The sequence below is a fragment of the Silene latifolia genome, chromosome 9 (assembly GCF_048544455.1).
Source record: "Silene latifolia isolate original U9 population chromosome 9, ASM4854445v1, whole genome shotgun sequence".
NCBI lineage: Eukaryota > Viridiplantae > Streptophyta > Magnoliopsida > Caryophyllales > Caryophyllaceae > Silene > Silene latifolia.
This window is the reverse complement of record NC_133534.1, coordinates 224,016,934-224,041,485: the sequence shown is the minus strand read 5'-3', so window position 1 is coordinate 224,041,485 and position 24,552 is coordinate 224,016,934.

The window sequence follows — 24,552 nt, the reverse complement described above, 5'->3', positions numbered from 1 at the left end:
ATCTTGTTCATCCATTGGAATAGCTCAAGAACAAGAAGAGAAAGGTGATCTCTCTTGTGCCCAATATAGCCGAAATATTGTATGTAAGGACATTATTTCTCTTCTTTTATATTAATGTTTGCATGCATAAAATCCGTTTTAATTTTATGACAATATTAATTAGACATATATGACTATGTTAACATGTATATGAATCTACATTTCCTTCAATCCACATGAAAAACAAAATATTATATTAATACGATGAAGTTATAAATAGTATATGAAAAAGATAATGTATCAAATTCATAATCAACTATTACAACTCAGGAACACGTTTAATTCTCATGTAAATAACGTGCCCTCTATGCTTATCATACTTCAATGGCTCAGTAGTAGAATCTGCTACAACTTCTTGTTTGGAACTATTCCAGCTGACCGCAGCACCATTAAGAGTAAGAACGAATCTAGACTGAGATTTATAATCATCTCGATCCGTTTGGAAGCTAGCATCTGCGTAACCAGTTGCGCATAGCTTAGTATCTCCTCCATAAGTCAATACCCAATCCTTAGTCCTCCGTAGGTACATGGATTCTTTTGGTACCGACTCGTCATACTCAATGCATATGCCACGTCTGGAGGTGTGCATATCATGGTATACATGATCGATCCTATTGCAGATGCATAAGGAACACGACTCATGCGCTCAATCCCTTCAGGCATCATGGGTGACTGAGACTTGCTCAACTGCATCCCAGTTATCATTGGAAGGTTCCCCTTCTTAGAGTTGGTTATGCTGAACTTCTCAAGAATCTTATCCAAATAAGACTCCTGACTTAGTGATAACGTCCGTCGTGATCTATCTCGGTAGATACGGATTTCCAAAATGCATTGTGCCTCACCCAGATCTTTCATCTGGAAATGGTTCTTCAACCATTCTTTAACCGAAGATAGGAGAGGAATGTCATTCCCAATCAGGAGTATGTCATCGACATACAATATCAAGAATACAATCTTGCTCCCACTCGACTTGATATATAAGCATGGTTCTTCGACCGATTGAGTGAAACCATACTCTTTTATCACCTGGTCGAAACGATGATTCCAACTCCGAGGAGCTTGCTTAAGTCCATAAATGGAACGCTTAAGCTTGCATACTTTCTTAGGATGTTCAGGATCTATGAAACCTTTGGGTTGCACCATGTACAACTCTTCCTCCAAATAACCGTTTAAGAAGGCGGTTTTCACATCCATTTGCCAAATTTCATAATTATGAAAAGCGGCAATCGCTAAGATTATCCGAATGGAACGTAGCATGACTACAGGTGCAAAAATCTCATCATAATGCAATCCGTGCACTTGAGTGAAACCTTTTGCCACTAGTCGTGCCTTATAGGTATCTGGTTGCGCGTCTACAGAACGCTTTATTTTGTAAAGTCATTTGCACTGTAGAGGTTTTACCTTATTAGGTAAATCAACTAGATCTCATACGTCATTCTCATACATGGAGTCCATCTTGGATTGCATGGCTTCGAGCCATAGCTTTGAGTCGGAATGTTACCATAGCACCTTTATAGGTAGCGGGTTCATTACTCTCTAGGAGTAAAACGTCATTCTCCTCGACCATACCAATGTATCTGTCCGGAGGATGAGAAACTCTACCCGACCTCCTAGGTTATGGAATCTCCGACAACTCGAAGGTTCTATTACTAGTCTTGTTCTCAAGAAATTCTTTCTCTAAGAACGTCGCACTAGCCGCAACAAAAACTCGATGTTCGGTAAGCGAATAGAAGTAATGATCAAATGTTCCTTTTGGATAACCTATAAAGTATGTTTTGACCGATCGTGGGCCGAGCTTATCCTCGTGTCTCTACTTGACATAAGCCTCGCAGCCCCAACCCCGAATAAAGGGCAAGTTAGGGACCATTCCCTTCCACATTTCATATGGAGTCTTGTCGACAGCTTTAGTCGGACTTCAGTTAAGTATAAGAGCAGCTGACAAAAGAGCAAAACCCCATAATGAATCAGGCACTACCGTGTGACTCATCATGGATCGAACCATATCAAGTAAGGTTCGATTTCTCCGTTCGGACACACGATTTAATTGAGGTGTTCCAGGTGGAGTTAACTGCAAAACGATTCCACAGTCTTTAAGGTGTTGATCAAACTCATTTGAAAGATATTCGCCACCCCAATCTGAATGGAGTGCTTTAATCTTTCTACCTAGTTGGTTCTGTACCCTATTCTGGTATTCCTTGAATTTCTCAAAGGACTCACTTTTATGCTTCATTAAGTAGACATATCCGTATCTACTCAAATCGTCCGTGAAAGTGATAAAATATCTATAGCCATCTCTAGCGGTAATTGACATAGGTCCACATACGTCCGTATGTATGAGTCCTAATAGGTCACTAGCGCGCATTCCAACACCTTTAAAGGAAATTCGAGTCATCTTGCCAATGAGACATGATTCACACGTGCCATATGTAGAAAATTCGAATGCGGGAATAGTCCCATTATCGACGAGTTTCTTCACGCGTTTCTCATTTATGTGTCCCATTCGACAATGTCATAGATAGGTTTGATCTTTGTCACCAACCTTTAATTTCTTATTATTCACGTGTAATACTTCCGTGGTTTGATCTAAGATGTAAATTCCATTTATGGAAACTGCTTTGCCATAAATCATTTCATTAAAAAGAAAATACAGGTATTATCCTTTATTGAAAATGCAAAACTGTCTATATCGAGTACGGAAATAGAAATAATGTTCTTAGATAAACTGGATACATAGTAACAGTTATATAAAATAACTCAAAACCACTAGGGAGTTGGATTACATATGTTCCCTTCGAGACCGCAAAGAACTCGTGCTCCATTCCCGACTCGCAGGTCCACATCACCCTTTTCGAGAGGTATGATGTTCTTTAGGTCCTGCAAATTATTACACAGATGAGAACCACAACCAGTATCAAGTACCCAAGTTTTGAAACTTGTATGGTTAATCTCAATCATATGAATATAAGATGACATACCAACATGGAACGACGCGGCCTGCCTTGATGTCCTCACGGTACACGGGACAATTCCTCCTCCAATGTCCAGTCTTTTGACAATGGTGGCACTCAATATCACCGCCCTTGCTCTTTGCCTTGCCTTGTGAGCCACTAGTCTCACCAGGCCCACTCTTACCGTTTCCTGGCTTTTTAAACTTTGGCTTACCTACAGCTAGGTCGCCATGAGCCTTGTCCTTACCTTTACCCTTGTTGGAAATCGTGAGAACATCCTGCTTCATGCTCCCACTCAATTTCATATCCTTCTCGGTCTGTACGAGAAGGGAGTGTAGCTCATGAGGACTATTTTTCAAGTCATTCATGTAGTAGTTCGCCCTGAAAAGGGCAAAACCATCGTGAAGAGAATGAAGCATTCGGTCAATGACAATGCTCTCACTGATTTTGCAATCAAGTGCCTCCAACTTCTCGACATTCTCAATCATGTTAAGAATGTGTGGGCTAACCGGTTGGCCCTTTTGGAGTTTCGCATCAAATAAGCGACAGGTATGCTCATAAGTAACGATCCTCGGTGCTTTCGAGAACTCATTAGTGAGCGTGGTGAAAATCTTGTTCGCACCTTGGGCAATGAAGCGTCTCTGCAAATTGGTTTCCATTGCAAAGATGAGTACGTTCTTTATCGCATCCGCTTCCATAACGAAGTCACTATAAGCGAGTGACTCGTTGACTCCTGCATTGGGGCCTGGGTTTACCGGTATTGGCTCGATTAAGTACACGAGCTTACCGTCACCAATGGCGGCATTCCGTAGTGCCGCCTCCCAGTCCGCAAAGTTGGACCCGTTGTTTTTCAGATGTGTGAACTGATTCATTTGGTCCATGAATATTTTCAGCCAGGACTCGCGTCCTAGTGTGGCACTAGGCATTTGGATTGCGTTATTTCCAGACATTTTGTTGTAACAGTAAAATAAACGTGTTCTACACTGCGAAAAGAAGGATAAATAATAAGCATGTGCATCGATTTTAATTTAAGTCTAATGATCTAATGTCATAACGCGAAGACTCAAAAAATTTATACAATTGACCTTCCTCAAGAATTATATAAATGATCCCAAGATTCAATTATCTGTAAATTGATAAGCTAACCTTTTAGCTAATTCTACCGTTAGAATTCTTGGTCGATAAATTTCTGTAAATTCTATCTTTAGTCCATCATAATCACGAGAAACTCTTCGGACTATAATGTTGAGATAAACTAAGTCAACACAAACTACTTACCCAACGTAGAAGGGGTCATATTATGCCTACCGACGAAGAAGGGATTCATAGTTGTTTGCCCTCATAAAGACTAATCTCAATTTCCGTTTTAGAGGAAGATCCCATCAACTTTATTTTAATTCATTTTAAGTGAACTAATATCTAGCATGCGTGAATGATTAAACTAAGATGATGGCTTAATAAACATGTGACATCTGTATGTCTATGAAAACTAACATACAACCTATATGTGTCAATTTTCATGCATTTTAGTAGTAAGTGGTTTGGTTTAGGCGGAATATGATGCATAAACTATCATGTGAATGAAAAGCAATAGGAATGAAAACGTAAAAACAATAATAAAGTCCTAGTGTGGCCTATCCTATCAAAATGAACATTAAATACAAGTTTGGAATCCATCCTTGGACCCGAGAAGCTTGTCTCGATGTTCCATCTTGATCCATGTAGCGGGAGTGAGCTCCAATCTCCATCTTTAGTCTTCTTTGAAAATACAATAAATAAATTACATAATAAACCTATATATTACATTCTAATTTCAAAACCCAAAACTAAAGAAAAATAAAAGGAGATACGAGATCTCATAATTACATAAAAAATTATGTTTCCTTCATTATGAAAACATAATTTGACTAAGGCCACACTAAGTATTACAAATTACAACCGATTGCAAAAATACGTAAATAAATTCATTCAACGATTCATTCAACAAAAATAAAATGCATCAACTAAAAATAAATTAAACATACATGACACAATTCCTTAATTATGTTGATTAATTTTATCCAAACCACCTATTTAAATTAACAAATTAAGTGACAATTCCTCAATTAATCACATTAATTTCAAACTTAATTCATATTAAACTTGTAATATGAATTTAATCCATCAATATTTTAAATTGCTTTAAAATAATTAGGTATCTTTAAATTTTTTGAACCGCTTCACAAAAATTATCATACATTATAAATTTATTGTATAAACAAAATTGGCCAAAACAAAAAAAAAAAAAAACAATATCCTTTTTTTTTTCTTTTTGGTCTCGGCTGAACAGTAAAAAAAAACAAAAATTTTTTTTTTATAATTTCAGCACGGCTAAACTAAAAACAGAAAACAGCTTTCCTTATCTTGGTTTGAGTACCCTCACTATTACCACTATGACACATTCATCTTGTTGATATTAAATATAACCGATTACATTTAATTACGAATTAACAGATTACTTCGTCCAAGCTAACATTACATACATTTAATTAAATATAACTTATTATACTCAATTTACGAATTGATTAATTAATTGCTCTCAACTAATATTATTTAATCTTCATTAAATAATTGTCTCATCAACACATTGACTAACTGTTTAGTCATATAAGGCATCAATGTGATTATATTTCTATAACCACATCTCTCAAACACATCCTATAGGTGTGACCTTTAGGGACCAGTTGATCACCGCCATATGTATGATAATAACGTCAAACTTTCTAGCAAGCCAACCGTTATTAGGTAATCGTTAATCAACTGATTAAAATACGAAGTATACCCTTGTGAACCTGTAAGAGATTTACAAATGTTATCACACTAATTTGTGGAGGACACAAGCTCCAACATATACCTCCCTTTGATTCTTGTAATTGTTGTTGGATGATGAATATTACACAAGAATGCTCCCAAAAAGCCCTTTAATCCAATTGAAAACCCAGAATCTTCAAAGCTTGAACCAAATGAAACCCTAAGTCGATTTTCGTGACTGAAATGGGTCGATTCTTCTGCAAATTTTCGCCCGAATTGATGTTGGGTGATGAAAATTGGTGAATATTGGAAGTCGAATGCTCGAAATTGATGATTTGTAAAGGATTGAAGGTTGGTATTTTTGAGTGGGTTAGGGTTAGGATGAAGAAAGAGGATGAATGTTGTGAAAAATTGGGGAAGAATAATGAAGAAGTCGAAAGAATTCTCGCTGAAAATGGGTGTGCTGTGATTTCTCGCACGGTGCAAGAAATGGTCTATGAGAATTCGCACCGTGCGAGTTGCGGGCTGGACTCACACTTTGTTGCTTAATTCCTCCATGCTAAGCCAATTTTTACACCTTCTTATTCCTTCATTTCTTCACCTATGCCCTTGAGTTGGTATCCTATATACTAACACACATATTAAAACATCCTAACATGCCAAAACATTAATGAAAATGTAAGTGAATTAATTTACAATGCAATAATTAAATGATGCAATTAATTTAAACATGCAAAAATACAATGAAAACAATGAAATGCGGGAATTAATATGCAAGGGAAGAAATATTTACAAACTTTGGTCGTTTATTTAACATCGATGGCTCGACAAAGTTGCATCTTCATTAATTTTCATAAATTGGATCAACAAGATGTAGTGTTCCCACTTCACCCATTTTAATTCCTTCATGATAGTGCTTAAGCCTTTGACCGTTCACTTTTAAAACTTTCCCGGACTTCAAGCACTTGACTTCGATTGGTCCATATGGAAAAACACGATCCACCTTATATGGTCCCATCCATCTAGACCTCAATTTTCCCGAGAAAAGTCTAAGCCGATTTTGAAAGAGTAAGACTTTCTCTCCCACTTGGAACACTCTTCTTGAAATCATGTTATCATGCCATGCTCTTGTTCTTGCCTTGTAAATGGAAGCATTCTCATAAGCATCATTTCAAATCTCTTCCAATTCTTGGAGTTGAAGTTTCCTATGAATTCCCGCTTCACTCATTGCAAATTGAATGATTTGACCGCCCAATAAGCCCTATGCTCAACCTCCACGGGTAAATGACACGGTTTTCCAAAAAGTAAGCGGTAAGGTGACATCCCGATTGGTGTTTTGTAGGCCGTGCGATATGCCCACAAAGCATCATCCAACCTCAAACTCCAATCCTTGCGGTCGGGATTCACCGTCTTCTCAAGGATAGCCTTGATCTCCCTATTAGAAACCTCGACTTGACCGTTGGTTTGAGGGTGATAGGCGGTAGATACTTTATGAATTACCCCATACGTTTTGAGTAGAGCTCCAATGGCTTTGTTGCAAAAGTGAGTTCCACGGTCGCTTATCAAGGCCTTAGGAAAACCAAATCGAGAGAAGATGTTGGTTTTGATGAATTCTCCAACTACCTTTGCATCATCGGTGTTGGTGGCCTTAGCCTCCAACCACTTGGAGACGTAGTCCACCGCCAAAGTATATAAATGTAACCACAAGATGCGGGAAATAGTCCCATGAAGTCAATGCCCCATACATCAAATATATCACAATAGATCATTGGAGTTTGTGGCATTTCTCCTCTTCTAGAAATGTTGCCAACTCTTTGGCATCTATCACATGTCTTCACCATAGCATGAGCATCTCGTAATAGTGTAGGCCAAAAGAAACCGCTTTCCAAGACTTTCCTAGCCGTTTTCTTGGCTCCAAAATGCCCACCACAAGCATATTCGTGGCAAAATTTTAGACTTGGAAGGACCTCGGTATCCGGGACACACCTCCTAATGACTTGGTCGGCACAAAATTTCCAAAGGTATGGGTCATCCCACACATAGTATTTAGCATCACTCTTGATCTTATCCCGTTGGGAACGAGAAAGACCCTTTGGAAATTCTTGTAAAACCAAGAAGTTGACTATATGAGCATACCATGGCGCAATGGAAGACAAGGCTAGAAGTGTGTCATCTGGAAAGGTGGCTTGTATTGGTGATTCCAAAGTTCCTTGAGGTTTTTCTTGGACAATTCTACTTAGGTGATTCGCCAACGTGTTGGTTGTGCCCTTCTTGTCTTTCAGCTCAACATCAAACTCACTCAAGAGTAGTACCCATCGCATCAAACGGGGTTTGGATTCCTTCTTGTTCACCAAATGCCTTAAGGCGGCATGATCCGTGAAGATGATGAACTTGGCTCCAAGAATATAAGGTCGAAATTTCTTCAAAGCAAACACCCCCGCAAGGAATTCTTTCTCGGTAGTGGTATAGTTTCTTTGAGCCTCATTCATCATCGTTGACGCATATTGAATAACATGTGGTGCTCTTCCAACCCTTTGGCCAAGTACCGCGCCAAGGGCATAATTACTAACGTCCGACTGTAATACTCCGTATTTATAAGTCTTGGGGTACTCTATCGAGTAGCCCTTACTCTGTCGAGTAAGGGTAAGTTGCGAAATAAAATAGTTTCTGACCTGTTGGGTACTCGATCGAGTAGTCAGGGGTACTGATCGAGTAAGGGGGTACTCGATCGAGTACCTTGGGTACTCGATCGAGTGTCCGGTTTTACGGGGAATTTTCTCGGGTTTTGTTAATTATGCGATTAAGGTATTTAAGTATCGTCGTCATTATTTTAAATCACTTTTACAAAACCTAAAACCCTGTTTAAGAGAGAAAGCAACCAGTTCATCTTCCTAATCGCATTCTTAGCAATTCCTGGAGTTCAGACGGTCAGTTCTTGTCGTAATATGTATCGTTGAGTTCCTTGCGTCGAGGGTAAGATCTACGTACCCTTTTTATTGTTTTTCCCCTGTTTTGGTCAAACCCTAATTTAGAGATTGGGGGTTTTTGTGTGTAGTAAGTGATGTGTAGTCTCTATGTGTTATATGATAGGAGGAGGGTTCGTAGAAGAAGCCTTTGATACAAATTGTTGATACCGTCTCGACATTGTGCTTTCCGGTAGGATTTCCTACTCAGTATTAGTCCCATAATGGGATATTGGTGATGTGTTGTATTTGGTTGTTAGATATAATGATTGTACTGTGTTTGTGGTTGTGATTGCTGTTGATGGTTCTCGAGATGCGTTCTCGGCTGAGTGGGGTCACTTGCAGGAGTGACTTCACGCCCTAGTTTCGCCCTTCGTGGAACCCGCCACGGAAGGGGATGTGCACATTAATGGACAGGGTTATCGCTCACTATGTGGAGCGGGGATTTGGTGGGTACGGCTGCGGTCCCCCACTGGCAGGGCTGGTCCAGTGGACAGTCAGGATTGAGATGATGGGAATTGGTGGTGTGTGTGTGTGTGTGTGTGTTTGTGTGACAGTTCAGCTGTCTGTTATCTTATTATTGTTATCTATATTGATTGTGTGATTAGTACTGACCCCGGTGTTGTTTTGTAAACCTGCGGTGATCCATTCGGGGATGGTGAGCAGATATTGAGCAGGTATTGAGATGAGTACTGGGATAGCTGGGATGCCACGACATGATGATAGGAGTCTTCCGCTGTAGCCTTTAGTTTATTTATAATTCAGTTAGACAGTCAGTTTGAGAATAATGTATCGTACTTTTGGTTTGGTTTTGAGGATTGTATCTATTCACTAAACTATTTATATTAAACGTTGTTTCTTTATTGTTGTTTGATTATCATTGCCTCGGGCAACCGAGATGGTAATGTCTTCATACCTGAGTGGTCCTGGTAAGGCACTTGGAGTATGGGGGTGTTACAAATGGTATCAGAGCCAGGTTCCTGAAACCTGTAACCAATGAACTTAATGAACATAGGGAGTCAATTAAAATGAACCCGGGGTAAAAGTTGTGGGAGCTAGTGCAAAGGCTTGGGATGTTGGGGTTGGTGTCCTTAACAGTTAGTGCAAGGACTTATAAACCTCTAAAAGGATCAAAGGGCATACTTTGGTATTATTATCAGTTGATCCACGTTTATCAATAACGGTTGGCTTGCTAGATAAGTTTGACGTTATTGTCATACAGATGGCGGTGATCAACTGGTCCCTAAAAGTGACACCTATAGGATACGTTCGAGAGATGTGACAAATGAAAATACTCATGTAGATGCCAAAATTGACTAACCAGTTAGTCCGAGTTATTTGACTAGTAATTAGTCAAATATGTGATGTTGAGATATTATATTTAATACGGATTAAATATCATGGGCTAAGGCGAATTAACCAGTTAATTCGTAAAATTAAATATACGTGATTTATATTTAATTAAATGTATATTAAAAATAAATTATACAATACTGTTTTGTCGGACACGTATTAATAATTCAGCTAACCCGTATTATTAGCTGATGCCTTAATTTCCGATAACCGATAACAGTTTATAATACAAAACCCGTCATATACATTTTAGTATTTAACGAACCGGACCTCGAGTTAAAACCAAGAGGAAGTGGAAGCCCACTTCCCCTTGTGGGTCACGGTTTTGGCCGAAATAGGAGAACAAAAGGAGACCTCCTCCCTCTGTTAAACCTAATCATCATTAGTGAAAGATAATTAGGGTTTCGAAGAGCATTCTTCTCTGTAGAAACCGAGATCTCACATCTCAAGCAAACTCACATCAGTTCTCCCTATATTGCAAGGCAATCGGAGAACACTGTTCTAGCAAAAGGGCATATCTCGGAAAAAGTCTTGGGTGCAACGATTAGGAGGAAATCTGCTTAGATTTCTGTTCTTTACGCCGCAATTTAAAGGACCCGAGGTTGATTTCTATACACTTATCGTTTCTATTGTTTTTATCGTTTTATGACTATAAATTGCATGTATAAATTTACGTTATAGTCCTGCAATTAAAGGGTAGTATACGGATATTAACCTACAAGTGGTATCAGAGCGAGGCCACGTAAATTTTTATGTGTGTTTTTCATCAAACGATTGTTGAAACGATGATTTTTGGTTAAAAATTTGTCTCGGCAGCCATTTTTTTACTCGGCAGAAATTTTTTTAAATTTGCTGCGTTTTTTGGTTGCTTTGGGAACCGTGTCCTGTTTACACGGTTGCTCTTGTTGTTGTTTTGTCTCGAAAACCAAACCGTGCCATGTTTTACACGGCTGTTTTGCTTCAAATTTCATGTTGTTTTTACATGTTGTTATTTTATACAGAGATTATAGCAACATGTCAAGTTTTTGTCAATTGTCAAATTTGTTTTAATGCGTTTTTGATCATATTTGCAATTGATTTTGTCTCGAAATATGTTTTCACGAGGGTTTTGAAGTTTCAGCCACTTTAGCATTCGATCGAGCGTATTTCTACCGATCGAGTCTTTTTCTGTCTTGTTTTTGATCGATCGAGTCCCTGTTGTACTCGATCGACCACATCTCAAAAAACCTTTTGCTCGATCGAGTCCTTCTTTGTACTCGATCGACCCGCTTCAAAACCCCTCTTGCTCGATCGAGTTGTCCTCGTACTCGATCGAGTAGTTTTTCGATATAGGTACTCGATCGACCTCCGCTTTAGTCGATCGAGCACCTCCCGATTAGTATACCTCTCGATCGACTTGCGTTCGATCGATCGAGCCCTCTGTCCTCGATCGAGCACTCGTGTCCCTGGATCGAGTGATTTCGTCTTTAACAGCTTTGAAAATTTGTTTCTTTTGATTTAAATTTTCTTTTGGCTTCAATATGTACTTTATCCGGATATAGTACACTCGCTATGATTGTGAAACAGTTCACACACGTACCATTAAGTTATTTTAAAGCGTTTTTAAAGTAACGGATTGTAATGGATTAAAATTAAATGATAGAACCGGTTTTATCACATGAATTTTAATCATTAAAAGGTGGTTTGGATAAATTTAACATAATTACGGAATTATGTCATGAATAAATTTGTTTTATTTTTAGTTGATGCATTTTTATTTATCGTTAATTTATGAATGCCGTGAATGCCTTTTAATTACGTATTTAATTTTACAAGCGATTGTAACTTAGTGTGGCCTTAGTAGAACGTGTTACCGTAATGATGGAACACGGTCTTGGTTGTTTTTTGAGATCTTGTATCTCCGTTTTGGATTTTTCACTTGTAATTACAGTTTTAATTAGAATGTAAATAGGTTTATATTTTGTAATTTTAATTGTAATTTTTGAGAAGACCAAAGATGGAGACCAGATGCTCACTCCCGCTACATGGATCAAGATGGAACATCAAGACAAGCTTTTAGGGTCCAACGGTGGATTCCAAAGTTGTATTATGTTCTTTTACTAGGATAGGCCACACTAGGAATTTTTTATTTACGTATCGCATTCCTTTTTTTTTTTTATGCAACGATAATATGCATCATATTCCGCCTAAAACCAAACCACCTATAATTTATTGCATGAAAACTGACACATATAGAGGTCACGAGTTAGTTTTCATTGACATTCTCATGTCACACGTTTCTAAGCCATCTTCCAAATAAATTCATTCACGACAGACGCTAGTTATTCGTTCACTTAAAATGAATTATAATTTTGTTGATGGGATCTTCCTCGTATAAACCAAAATTGAGAACGGTCTTTATAGGTCAAACTCCAATGAGTCCCTTCTTCGTCGGTAGGCATACTATGACCCCTTCTACGTCGGGTAAGTTGGAACCGATTGACCTATTTTATCTCAACACTATGGTCACTAAATGCGATCCTGTGATCATGGTGGACTATAGATAGGATTTACGGAAATCTATCGACCAAGAGTTCTTCCTAAGAATTAGCTAAACAGTTGGCTTATCAATTTCACGAAATTGAGTCTTGGGATCACTTGTATCATTCTTGAGGGAGATCAATTATGCAAGTGCGAGAGTCTACATGTTTAAAATGAATTTTAAAATAGACTTAAATCACCTCGATGAGTTGCTTATTTCGTTTTGTTTTTCTTTCTTTTTCAGTGTAGATCACGTTTTAAACTGCTTAACATCAAATGGCTGGTTCAAGTGATAACCCAATGCCAAGTGCCACATTGGACCGTGAGTCCTGGCTTAGGATCTTCATGAGTCGGATGAATCACCCACTCGGCAAGAATGACGGATCCAACTTCGCGGATCGGGAGGCAAAGATTACGGAATCTGCCGCCGCTGACGGAAAGCTCGGATATCCGCTTGAGCCCATGCCGTTAAACCCAGGCCCCACGGTTGGAATTAACGAAATCAACAAGTATAACGATTTCGCTTTAGAAGTCAAAAGTGCGGTAAAGAACGTACTCATTTTTGCAATGGAACCCAATTTGCCGAAACGCTTCATAGCCCAAGGTGCAAACAAGATTTTCACCACGCTCACTAAGGAATTCTCGAAAGCGCCGAGAATCGTGACCTATGAGCATACCACTCGCTTCTTTGATGCGAGACTCGAAAAGGGCCAACCAACAGGTTAGCCCACACATTCTCAGCATGATTGAGAATGTCGAGAAGCGGGAGACCTTTAATTGTAACATCAGCGAGAACATTGTTATCGACCGCATGCTTCACTCACTCCACGATGGTTTTTCGCAATTTAGAGCGAATTACTATATGAATGATTTGAAGAAAACTCCCCATGAACTGCACTCCCTCCTCGTACAGACCGAGAAGGACATGAAGTGCAGTGGGAGCTCGAAACAGGATGTTCTCGTTGTGTCAAACAAAGGGAAAGGTAAGGGCAAAGCTCCGCAAACCTAACGAAGAGGTAAGGCGAAGTTCAAGAAGTCGGGTTCGGGAAGAGTGGTCCTGGTGAGGCGAGCAACTCATCGGGCATGACAAAGAGCAAGAGTGAAAACATGGAATGCCATCATTGCCACAAGACCGGGCATTGGAGACGCACATGTCCTGTTTATCATGAGGACTTAAAGGCAGGTCGTGTTAAACCCGTTGGTATGTCTTCTCTCTCTTCTACTTTTATTCATATGATTGAGATTAACCACGCAAGTTACGGAACTTGGGTACTTGATACTGGTTGTGGTTCTCATCTCTGTAATCATGTGCGGGGCTCAAACATCGAACCCCTCGTAAAGGGTGAGGTGGACCTGCGTGTTGGGAATGGAGCAAGAGTAGCTGCCATCTCCAAGGGGACATATGTGATCCAACTTCCTAGCGGATTTGAGTTATCATTATATGATTGCTATTATGTACCCAGTCTTTCTAAAAACATTATTTCTGTTTCTGCGCTTGATAAACTTGGTTTTTCATTTGTAATAGAGAATAATTCTTGCATTTTCTCATTACACAATATGATTTATGGCAAGGCAGTCTCCATGAATGGAATTTATGTTTTAGATCAGACCAACGAAATATTACACGTAATGAATAAAAAGTTAAAGGTTGGTGACAAAGATCAAACGTATCTATGGCACTGCCGTATGGGACACATTAATGAGAAACGCGTAAAACAGCTCATCAAACATGGAGCTATCTCGGCCTTTGATTTTCAATCATTTGGCACGTGTGAATCATGTCTCATCGGTAAGATGACTCGGATTTCCTTCAAAGGTGTTGGAATGCGCGCTGCTGACCTATTAGGGCTCATACACACGGATGTATGTGGTCCTATGTCAATCACCGCACGAGAAGGCTATAGGTATTTCATCACTTTCACGGACGATTTGAGTAGATATGGCTATGTCTACTTAATGAAGCACAAAAGTGAATCCTTTGAGAAATTCAAGGAATACCAAAATAGGGTACAGAACCTGTTGGGTAGAAAGATAATAACACTGCGTTCGGATCGTGGTGGCGAGTATCTTTCTCACGAGTTTGATCAACACCGAAGGATCGTGTGGGATTGCCCTACAGTTAACTCCACCTGGAACACCTCAGTTGAATGGTGTGTCCGAACGGAGAAATCGAACACTACTTGATATGGTTCGATCCATGATGAGTCACACGGTTTTACCTGATTCATTGTGGGGTTATGCTCTTATGTCAGCCGCTCTAATACTTAACAAGTCCGTCTAAAGTCATTGACAAGACTCCATATGAACTATGGAAGGGAACGGTCCCTAACTTGTCCTTTATACGGGTTTGGGGCTATGAGGCTTATGTCAAGTGGAGACACGAGGATAAGCTCGGCCCGCGATCGGTCAAGACATACTTTATAGGTTATCCTAAAGGATCACGTGGTCATTACTTTTATTCGCCAACCGAACAACGTGTTTTTGTTGCGGCTAGTGCGACATTCTTAGAGAAGGAATTTCTCGAGAATGCAAAGAGTGATAGAACCTTCGACACATCGGAGATTCCAGAACCAAACACCGAGCAACCATTGGAGGAACCAATTCCTTCAATCCCTACTGCGGTGAATATTCCCGAGGAACCTAGGAGGTCGGGTAGAGTCTCTATTCCTCCGGACAGATACATCGGTATGGTCGAGGAACATGACATAGATGACGTTCTACTCTTAACGAGTAGTGAACCCGCAACCTATAAAGGTGCCATGACAAGTTCGACTCAAAGCTATGGCTTGAGGCCATGCAATCCGAGATGGACTCCATGTATGAGAACAACGTGTGGGATCTTGTTGACTTACCTGCTAAGGTTCGTCCCCTTCAATGCAAATGGCTTTACAAGATAAAGCATTCTGTGGAAGGTCAAAAAGATATCTACAAAGCACGACTAGTTGCTAAAGGTTTCACCCAAGTGCCAGGTTTGCACTACGATGAGATTTTGCACCCGTAGTTATCTGCGTTCCATTCGGATTATCTTAGCGATCGCCGCTTTTCATGACTATGAAATTTGGCAAATGGATGTGAAACCGCCTTCTTAAACGGCTTTTTGGAGGAAGAGTTGTACATGGTACAACCCGAAGGTTTCATCGATCCAGGACATCCTAAGAAAGTGTGCAAGCTTAAGCGTTCCATTTATGGACTTAAGCAAGCATCAAGGAGTTGGAATCATCGCTTCGACCAAGTGATAAAAGAGAATGGATTTACTCGATCGTCGAGGAACCATGTCTATATATCAAGTCGAGTGGGAGCAAGATTGTCTTCCTAATATTGTATGTTGACGACATACTCCCGATTGGGAATGACATACCTCTCTTAACTTCGGTGAAAGTATGGTTGAAGAACCATTTCCCGGATGAAAGATATGGGAGAGGCACAGAGAATTCTAGGCATCCGTATCTATCGAGATAGACCACGACGGATGTTATCTCTCGATCAGAGTCTTACATAGACAAAGTCCTAGAGAGATTCAGCATGACTAACTCCAAGAAAGGGTTCCTTCCTATGGCTCCAGGGGTGCATTTGAGCAAGTCTCAGGCACCGGAGACACCGGAAGAGAAAGAGCGCATGACACGGATTCCTTATGCTTCAGCTATAGGATCAATCATGTATGCCATGATATGCACACGTCCGGGCGTGGCATATGCATTGAGTATGACAAGTCGATTCCAACAAAGAACCAGGTGAACCACATTGGCTGGCTGTCAAGAACATTCTTAAGTACCTACGGAGGACTAAAGATTGGGCTTTGACTTATGGAGGCGAACAAAAGCTATGCGCAACCGATTCTGTGATGCTAGCTTCCAAACGGATCGAGATGACTCGAAATCTCGGTCTGGATTCGTTTTTACTCTTAATGGCGCAGATCACCGGAAGAGTTCGAAACAAACTGTTACATGATTCTACGACGAGTCCGAGTACTATGCCGCGTCTGAAGCAACAAAGGAAGCGATATGGATGCGTCAATTCTTACATGGGCTCTCTGTAGTGCCTAGTTCGAATGACCCGATCACCATCTATTGCGACAATAGTGGTGCCATCTTCCAAGCTAAGGAGCCAAAGTCTAGCAACAAGTCTAGACATGTACAACGGAAAGCTCATCTAATCCGGGATTACGTGGAGCAAAAGACAAAGAGTGATAGAAAAGATTGCTACAGATGATAACATAGTAGATCCTCTCACTAAAGCATTACGACAAGATAAGCATGAAGGGCACGTAAATTCCATGGGAATCAAACGTGTTCCTGAGTTGTAGTACTCTTTTATGGATCAGATTCATTCTCCTTTGTACTCTATACGACATCATCGTTTTGATATTTTTTATATATATATATATTTTGTTTTTCATGTGGAATTGTACGACAATTTTGAACACCACAAAGTGAACTGAACAAACATCATATCTTGTTAGTCCTTAATTGCCCACATGAGCCGATAACTCGGCAACTATTCGTGACGTTGGTTGATGGTGGGTTCAACGAGCCATAAGTCAACAAAGGTTGATGACCAATCACGAGGCGATTTATACGGATATTTCGTAGGACACAATTGTGACATCGACGTGGAGTCCTAAATGTTTTATAACATTCGTTGCCCGGTCGTGGATAGGACTTCCATGGTGATCCTAAGAGTCGATTCTTTGACTATCGACTGTCTCTTGAGACTACGGCAGATTTTGGGTGACTTTGGTTTCTTTCTCACGGTCATCCGTAACAGGGGGCCAAGTAGATTTTTTCTGGGTTATTTCATGCTGTGCTTAGATCGGAAGGAGTCGAGTTGAAGGAAATATTCAGCCTTTATCAGTACTCGATATTTCTCGGGGCCACTCGAGGAGTCAGAATCGAAATGCATGGCCATGCTCGGATACGGATTCGTTTTATCAGTTAAGTTACTCTCTAGTCGGGGAAACCACTCTAGATACAGATCGATTGTAAAATACGACCTTTGTGGATCCAGATCTGCAAATTGTTTTACATTGAGTGGGAGAAATTTTTAAATGAATATGAGAATCGGTTATCGCACCTACACTTGTTCGGACAAGTGGGAGTTTGTTGGAGCTTGTGTCCTCCAGTTAGTGCGGATAACGTCATTGCACATACACTTGTACGGACAAGTGGGAGCTTGTTGGGGTTGGTGTCCTTAACAATTAGTGCAAGGACTTATAAACCTCTAAAAGGATCAAAGGGCATACTTTGGTATTATTATCCGTTGATCCACGTTTATCAATAACGGTTGGCTTGCTAGATAAGTTTGACGTTATTGTCATACTGATGGCGGTGATCAACTGGTCCCTAAAAGTCACACCTATAGGATACGTTCGAGAGATGTGACAAGATGAAAATACTTGTCATGTAGATGCCAAAATTGACTAACCAAATAGTTGGTCTAAGTTATTTGACTAGTAATTAGTCAAATATGTGATGTTGAGATATTATATTTAATACGGATTAAATATCATGGGCTAAGGCGAATTAACCAGTTAATTCGTAAAATTAAATATACGTGATTTATATTTAATTAAATGTATATTAAAAATAAATTATACAATACTGTTTTGTCGGACACGTATTAATAATTCAGCTAACCCGTATTATTAGCTGATGCCTTAATTTCCGATAACCGATAACAGTTTATAATACAAAACCCGTCATATACATTTTAGTATTTAACGAACCGGACCTCGAGTTAAAACCAAGAGGAAGTGGAAGCCCACGTCCTAAAGTCGCGGGGGTCGCCCTACAACTTTGAACCGGTCACATGGGGGAAGTGTTTGTCGAGTCGTATGTGTGTTTGGTTAACTTGTTTACGAATGTGATGGAATGTGTTAGTTGTTGGATGTTGAAGTAGAAAGTTGGGCATGTGAAAGAAAATGGTGATATGAGGAAATTTGTTGATGAAATGATAACATGTTGGATGGTTTACAATGTGGCATTTAATAATATGATGAAATGATTTCGTGGATAGTAGAAAAGATGCGTAGTATGCTTATTATGATATAATGTGGCTTATAAAGTTTAGCATGTTAGCATATGACGTAACCTGCGGGTAGCTCTTACGAATTAGTGTTACTCGATCGAGTGGGACTGACTCGATCGGGTGGGTTTTTGGCGATTTTGAGTCCAGAATAGAGCTTTGGGGCACTCGATCGAGTAACTAGGGGCACGCGATCGAGTAGGGGGTCACTCGATCGAGTAGCCTAGATACTCGATCGAGTAGGTAAGAGATCAGAAGGTCTGTTTGGGTCGGAAGTTTGGGTACTCGATCGAGTACGTGGGGCACTCGATCGAGTACGTGGGGCACTCGATCGAGTAGCCCGTTACTCGATCGAGTGTGTTTGGGAACTCGGTCGAGTGGGTTCTGGGCATCGTGTTTTCGTGTTTTGAGGTTTAGTACGTGTGTTTATGTTTACCCTTTCTTATATAGCTTCAAGATGCCGCCCAAGAGAACTGCTTTGTATGCGAGAGCTGAGCTTATGACCGTGGATGACATCGTTAAGATGTTAGAGCACCAGGATGCTCTTACTGAGACCCTGAAGAGAGTGAATGAGGACAAGGATAAGAATAAGGAGAAGGAGGTTGATCATTCTAAAATCAACCTCTATATTGCGAGGTTTAACCCGAAAGAGTACAAGGGAGTTGGGGAGCCTAATCTGCTTGATAGTTGGCTGAGAGAGATGGAGAACATCTTAGACTTGGTTCATTGTCCTGATGAGATGAGAGTGGAACATGCTGCGTTCTATCTGAGGGAGGCAGCAGGCAAGTGGTGGGATTCAGTGAAGGTGAGTGCTAAGGAGATATACACCAACCAAGGCTTACCTGCTATACCTTGGGAGGAGTTTCGTAGGGGCCGTGAGGAAGGAGTTCGTGACGGAGCATGTGAGGAGTAAGTTGAAGGAAGAGTTTGATAAGTTTAAGATGACCGCTGAGATGTCTGTAGCCGAGTACTAGAGACAGTTCAATGAGAAGTCCAGGTATCTTGAGGATATGGGTTTGAGTGAGGAGAACTTTGGCGTTGAGGTCTGAGAGAGGGTTGACTACCAAGATTATGGATAAGTTACCCGTGGGAATCCTTACCGATGTTAAGGAAGCTTATGAGAGGCTGGGAGAGCTGAGAGGTTGGTGGAGATGGCTCGGGAGAGGTCAGGTGGTGAGAAGAGGAAGTCCGAGAGCGAGGGTGGTGGCCAATCTAATTACAAGAAAGGCAACCACAATCGGTCAAAGGGTTTTCTTAAGGTCCGGGTTCGATCTTTGGGGCTTCCTTTGGGCGTGGCCGTGGGAGTGTGAGTAATAGTTGGGGAGTGACCTGCTATGGTTGCGGTGGTGTAGGCCACAAGCGACATGAGTGCACGAGTGCACCGGATCTTTTCGAAACCGCACAGAGCTTCGCAGCAACAGACCGGGCCGGATCATGGCCAAACCGGGAAGTCGAGTTACCAGTGGGAGGCAACCGCAACGGCGGTAATTCTTATCAAAAAACACCGACGAACAACAACAACAATCAAGGGTCGGGTGCTAAGCGACCGCATCTACGCAAGATCTTGTCCGGGAGGTGGGCGGAAGACCGATGTGAAGTTATTCATGATGGAGAAGAAAGCGGTGAGGAAGATGCGCATGTTATCACCGGTACATTCCTTGTTAATGGTATTCCTACCTTTGTTTTGTTTGATTAAGGGGCTTCTCGATCGTTTGTGTCTTGAGTCATGTAAAACAGTTGGGTTTGAGAGTATATGAGTCTGTTAGTGAGCAAGTTTGCATACCTTCGGGTGAGTCCGTATCGTGTGGGAGATTGTTTAGAGATGTATCTTTGATAGTTGGGCAAGTTGATTTCCCTGTAGACTTGCTAGAGTTTCCTTTTAACGGTTTTGAGATGATAGTTGGGATGGATTGGTTAGGAAAGTATAAAGCTAAGATAGACTGTCATCAAAAGAAAGTGTCCTTAAGAGGTCCAAAGGGTGTTAGTGTGTCTTATCGTGGGTTTCTAGTCAAACCCAAAGTTAAGTTGATTGCAGCTGTCACCTTGAAGTCTTATCTGAGGAAGGGATGTCCGCTGATCTTATGCCATGTGAGAGATGATCAGATAGAGAGTCCGGTAGTTGATGAGATACCAGTGGTAGGAGAGTTTGCAGATGTTTTTCCAGAGGAGATTCCGGGGTTGCCACCGAAGAGGGAGATAGATTTCACCGTCGAGTTGAAGCCAGGGACGGGGCCAATCTCTAAGGCACCGTACCGTATGGGTCCTAAGGAGATGGAGGAGCTTAGGAAGCAGTTGGATGATTTGATAGAGAAGGGATACATTAGACCAAGTGTATCGCCTTGGGGAGCACCAGTTCTTTTCGTGAAGAAGAAAGATGGGAGTTTGAGGTTATGCATAGATTACAGAGAGCTGAACCGTGTGACGATAAAGAATAAGTATCCTTTGCCAAGGATAGATGACCTGTTTGATCAGTTGAGCGGTGCAACGGTCTTTTCTAAGATTGATTTGAGGTCGGGGTACCATCAATTGAAGATTAGAGAGGTGGACATACCAAAGACAGCTTTCACGTCGAGGTATGGCCATTACGAGTATGTGGTGATGCCGTTTGGGTTGTCTAATGCGCCGGCAGTGTTTATGGATTTAATGAATAGAATCTTCAGACAGTTCTTGGACCAGTTTGTAGTGGTGTTTATCGATGATATCTTAGTCTACTGAAAGACTAAGGAGGAGCACGAGGAGCATTTGAGGATCGTGTTGCAGACTTTGAGGGATCATAAGTTGTATGCCAAGCTGTCCAAGTGTGAGTTCTGGTTGGAGAAAGTTGCTTTTCTGGGGCATGTAATTTCTAAAGATGGGGTAGCTGTGGATCCGGCGAAGATTGAGGCAGTGACAAAGTGGGAAGCACCAAAGAATGTTGCTGAGGTTAGGAGTTTCTTGGGTTTAGCTGGATACTACAGACGGTTCGTGAAAGATTTCTCCAAGATAGCTAGACCGATGACAGCATTGATGAGGAAGGAGAACAGGTTTCGTTGGGATGAGAGTTGTGAGACGGCGTTCCAAACATTAAAGGAGCGTTTGACCACAGCTCCTGTCTTAGCATTACCTGAAGGGAGCGAGAATTTTGAGGTTTATACAGATGCCTCGAAGAATGGGTTGGGATGTGTGTTGATGCAGAATGGTAAAGTGATTGCCTATGCTTCAAGGCAATTGAAGCCTTTTGAGGAGAACTACCCTACCCACGATCTGGAGTTGGGTGCAGTGGTGTTTGCTCTCCGGATTTGGAGACATTACCTTTATGGAGCAATCTTTAAGGTATTTTCTGATCACAAGAGTCTTAAGTACATCTTCACGCAGAAGGAGTTGAACATGAGACAGAGGAGGTGGATGGAGTTGATTGGCGACTACGACATGGAGATTATCTACCATGAAGAGAAGGCCAATGTTGTTGCTGATGCTTTGAGTAGGAAGAGTGTACATTCCTTGTGTACAGCTCTATCTTTGATGAGGTGAGGATGAGGTAGCGAGCTTTGGGATACATATGATGCGAAAGGAGATGCCATGGGTGATATGACAAGACATCCGGAGTTTTATGATGATATTCGGGATAAGCGGGCTTTGGATCCTAAGATAGTGGAGTGGAGAGTGGAGTAGAAAAGGGACGGTGTCCCGCTTTTCTATTCATACAGATGGTAGCTTGAGGTTTGATGGTAGGTGGTGTGTTCCTAATGATGAGGAGTTGAAAAAGACGATCATGACAGAGGCGCATTGCACACCATATTCATTCATCCAGTGGAGACAAGCTATACAAGGATTTGAAGAAAACGTTTTGGTGGCCTGGGATGAAGAAGGAGACAATTTGAGTTTGTGTCCCGTTGTTTGACATGCCAGAGAGTTAAAGGGGAACAGCGACGACCGCAAGGTAAGATTCGATCTTTAGAGGTGCTTGGAGTGGAAGTGGGAATCCATTTCCATGGATTTCATTGTGGGTTTGCCAAAGAGTCAACAAGGTAACAACATGATTTGGGTGATAGTGGATCGTCTGACCAAGTCGGCTCACTTTGTTCCAATGAAAGATACATGGACTAAGGCACAATTGGCTATGGCCTATCGAAAGAACGTGCTTAAGTTACATGGAGTCCCTAAGGACATAGTGTCCGACAGAGATGCGAGGTTTATATCGAGGTTTTGGAAAGAGTTGCGGGAATCGTTGGGAAAAACTTTGAAGATGAGTACAAGATTTTCATCCTGCGACAGACGGGCGGATGAGAGAACAATCAAGACTCTTGAGGATATGTTGCGAGCTTGTGTGATGGATTTTGGTGGTAGCTAGGAGCGAGAGGTTGGACTTGATAGAATTTTCTTACGATAACGCTTATCACACCAAGATATAGGTATGGCACCGTTTGAGGCTTTGTATGGGAGGAGGTGTAGGAGTCCAATCTGTTGAGACGACAAGATCTTTGAGGATGGTTTTAGGACCAGAGATGGTGCATGAGATGGTGGAACAGATTAAGATGATCGGGAACGGATGAGAGCGACCCGGATCGACAAAAGAGTTATGCAGATCTACATCGTCGGGACATAGAGTTTCAAGTTGGGGACAAGGTTCTTCTGAAAGTTTCTCCTATGCGTGGAGTTATGAGATTTGGGAAGAAAGGCAAGTTAAGTCAGAAGTTTATAGGGCCTTATGAGATCTTAGAGCGAGTTGGGGAAGTTGCTTATCGTCGGCTTTACCAAAAAGTGCGTTAGAGAGAGTGCATAATGTGTTTCATGTATCGCAGCTGCGGAAGTATGTGAGTGACCCGTCACATGTGTTAGAGGCAGAGAGCTTAGAGCTAGATGAGTCCTTATCATATCTTGAGGTACCTAAGCAGATTCTCGACCGGAAGGTTAGAAAGACTAGGAGTGGTGAGACAGTTTTGCTTAAGATCCTTTGGTCTACCCACGAGACTGAGGAAGCTACATGGGAGGCAGAGGATATCATGAAATAGCGTTACCCTTTCCTCTTTGATCAGGTATGTATGGTTACGGGGACGTAACCTTGTTTCTTTTAGGGGGGTAGGAGATGATCGCGAGCAGTTTTTAAGAGTTTTATACCCCGTTTATATGTTGTGTCGGTATGTTTGTCGGGATGAGTTAGGGTAGTATCATGTTTTATGTTGAATTTTGTTTGATTCTTGAGTCGGGAATGTTGTGGGAGTACCTTGGTTTAGTAGTGGTTTGAACTTCGGGGACGAAGTTCCTTTTAAGGAGGGAAGACTGTAATACTCCGTATTTATAAGTCTTGGGGTACTCTATCGAGTAGCCCTTACTCTGTCGAGTAAGGGTAAGTTGCGAAATAAAATAGTTTCTGACCTGTTGGGTACTCGATCGAGTAGCTGGGGTACTCGATCGAGTAGAGGGGTACTCGATCGAGTAACTTGGGTACTCGATCGAGTGTCCCATTTTACGGGAATTTTCTCGGGTTTTGTTAATTATGCGATTAAGGTATTTAAGTATCGTCGTCATTGTTTTAAATCACTTTTACAAAACCTAAAACCCTGTTTAAGAGAGAAAGCAACCAGTTCATCTTCCTAATCGCATTCTTAGCAATTCCGGAGTTCGAGACGGTCGATTCTTGTCGTAATTTGTATCGTTGAGTTCCTTGCGTCGAGGGTAAGATCTACGTACCCTTTTTATTGTTTTTCCCCTGTTTTGGTCAAACCCTAATTTAGAGATTGGGGGTTTTTGTGTGTAGTAAGTGATGTGTAGTCTCTATGTGTTATATGATAGGAGGAGGGTTCGTAGAAGAAGCCTTTTGATACAGCTGTTGATACCGTCTGACTGTTGTGCTTTCCAGGTAGGATTTCCTACTCAGTATTAGTCCCATAATGGGATATTGGTGATGTGCTGTATTTGGTTGTTAGATATAATGATTG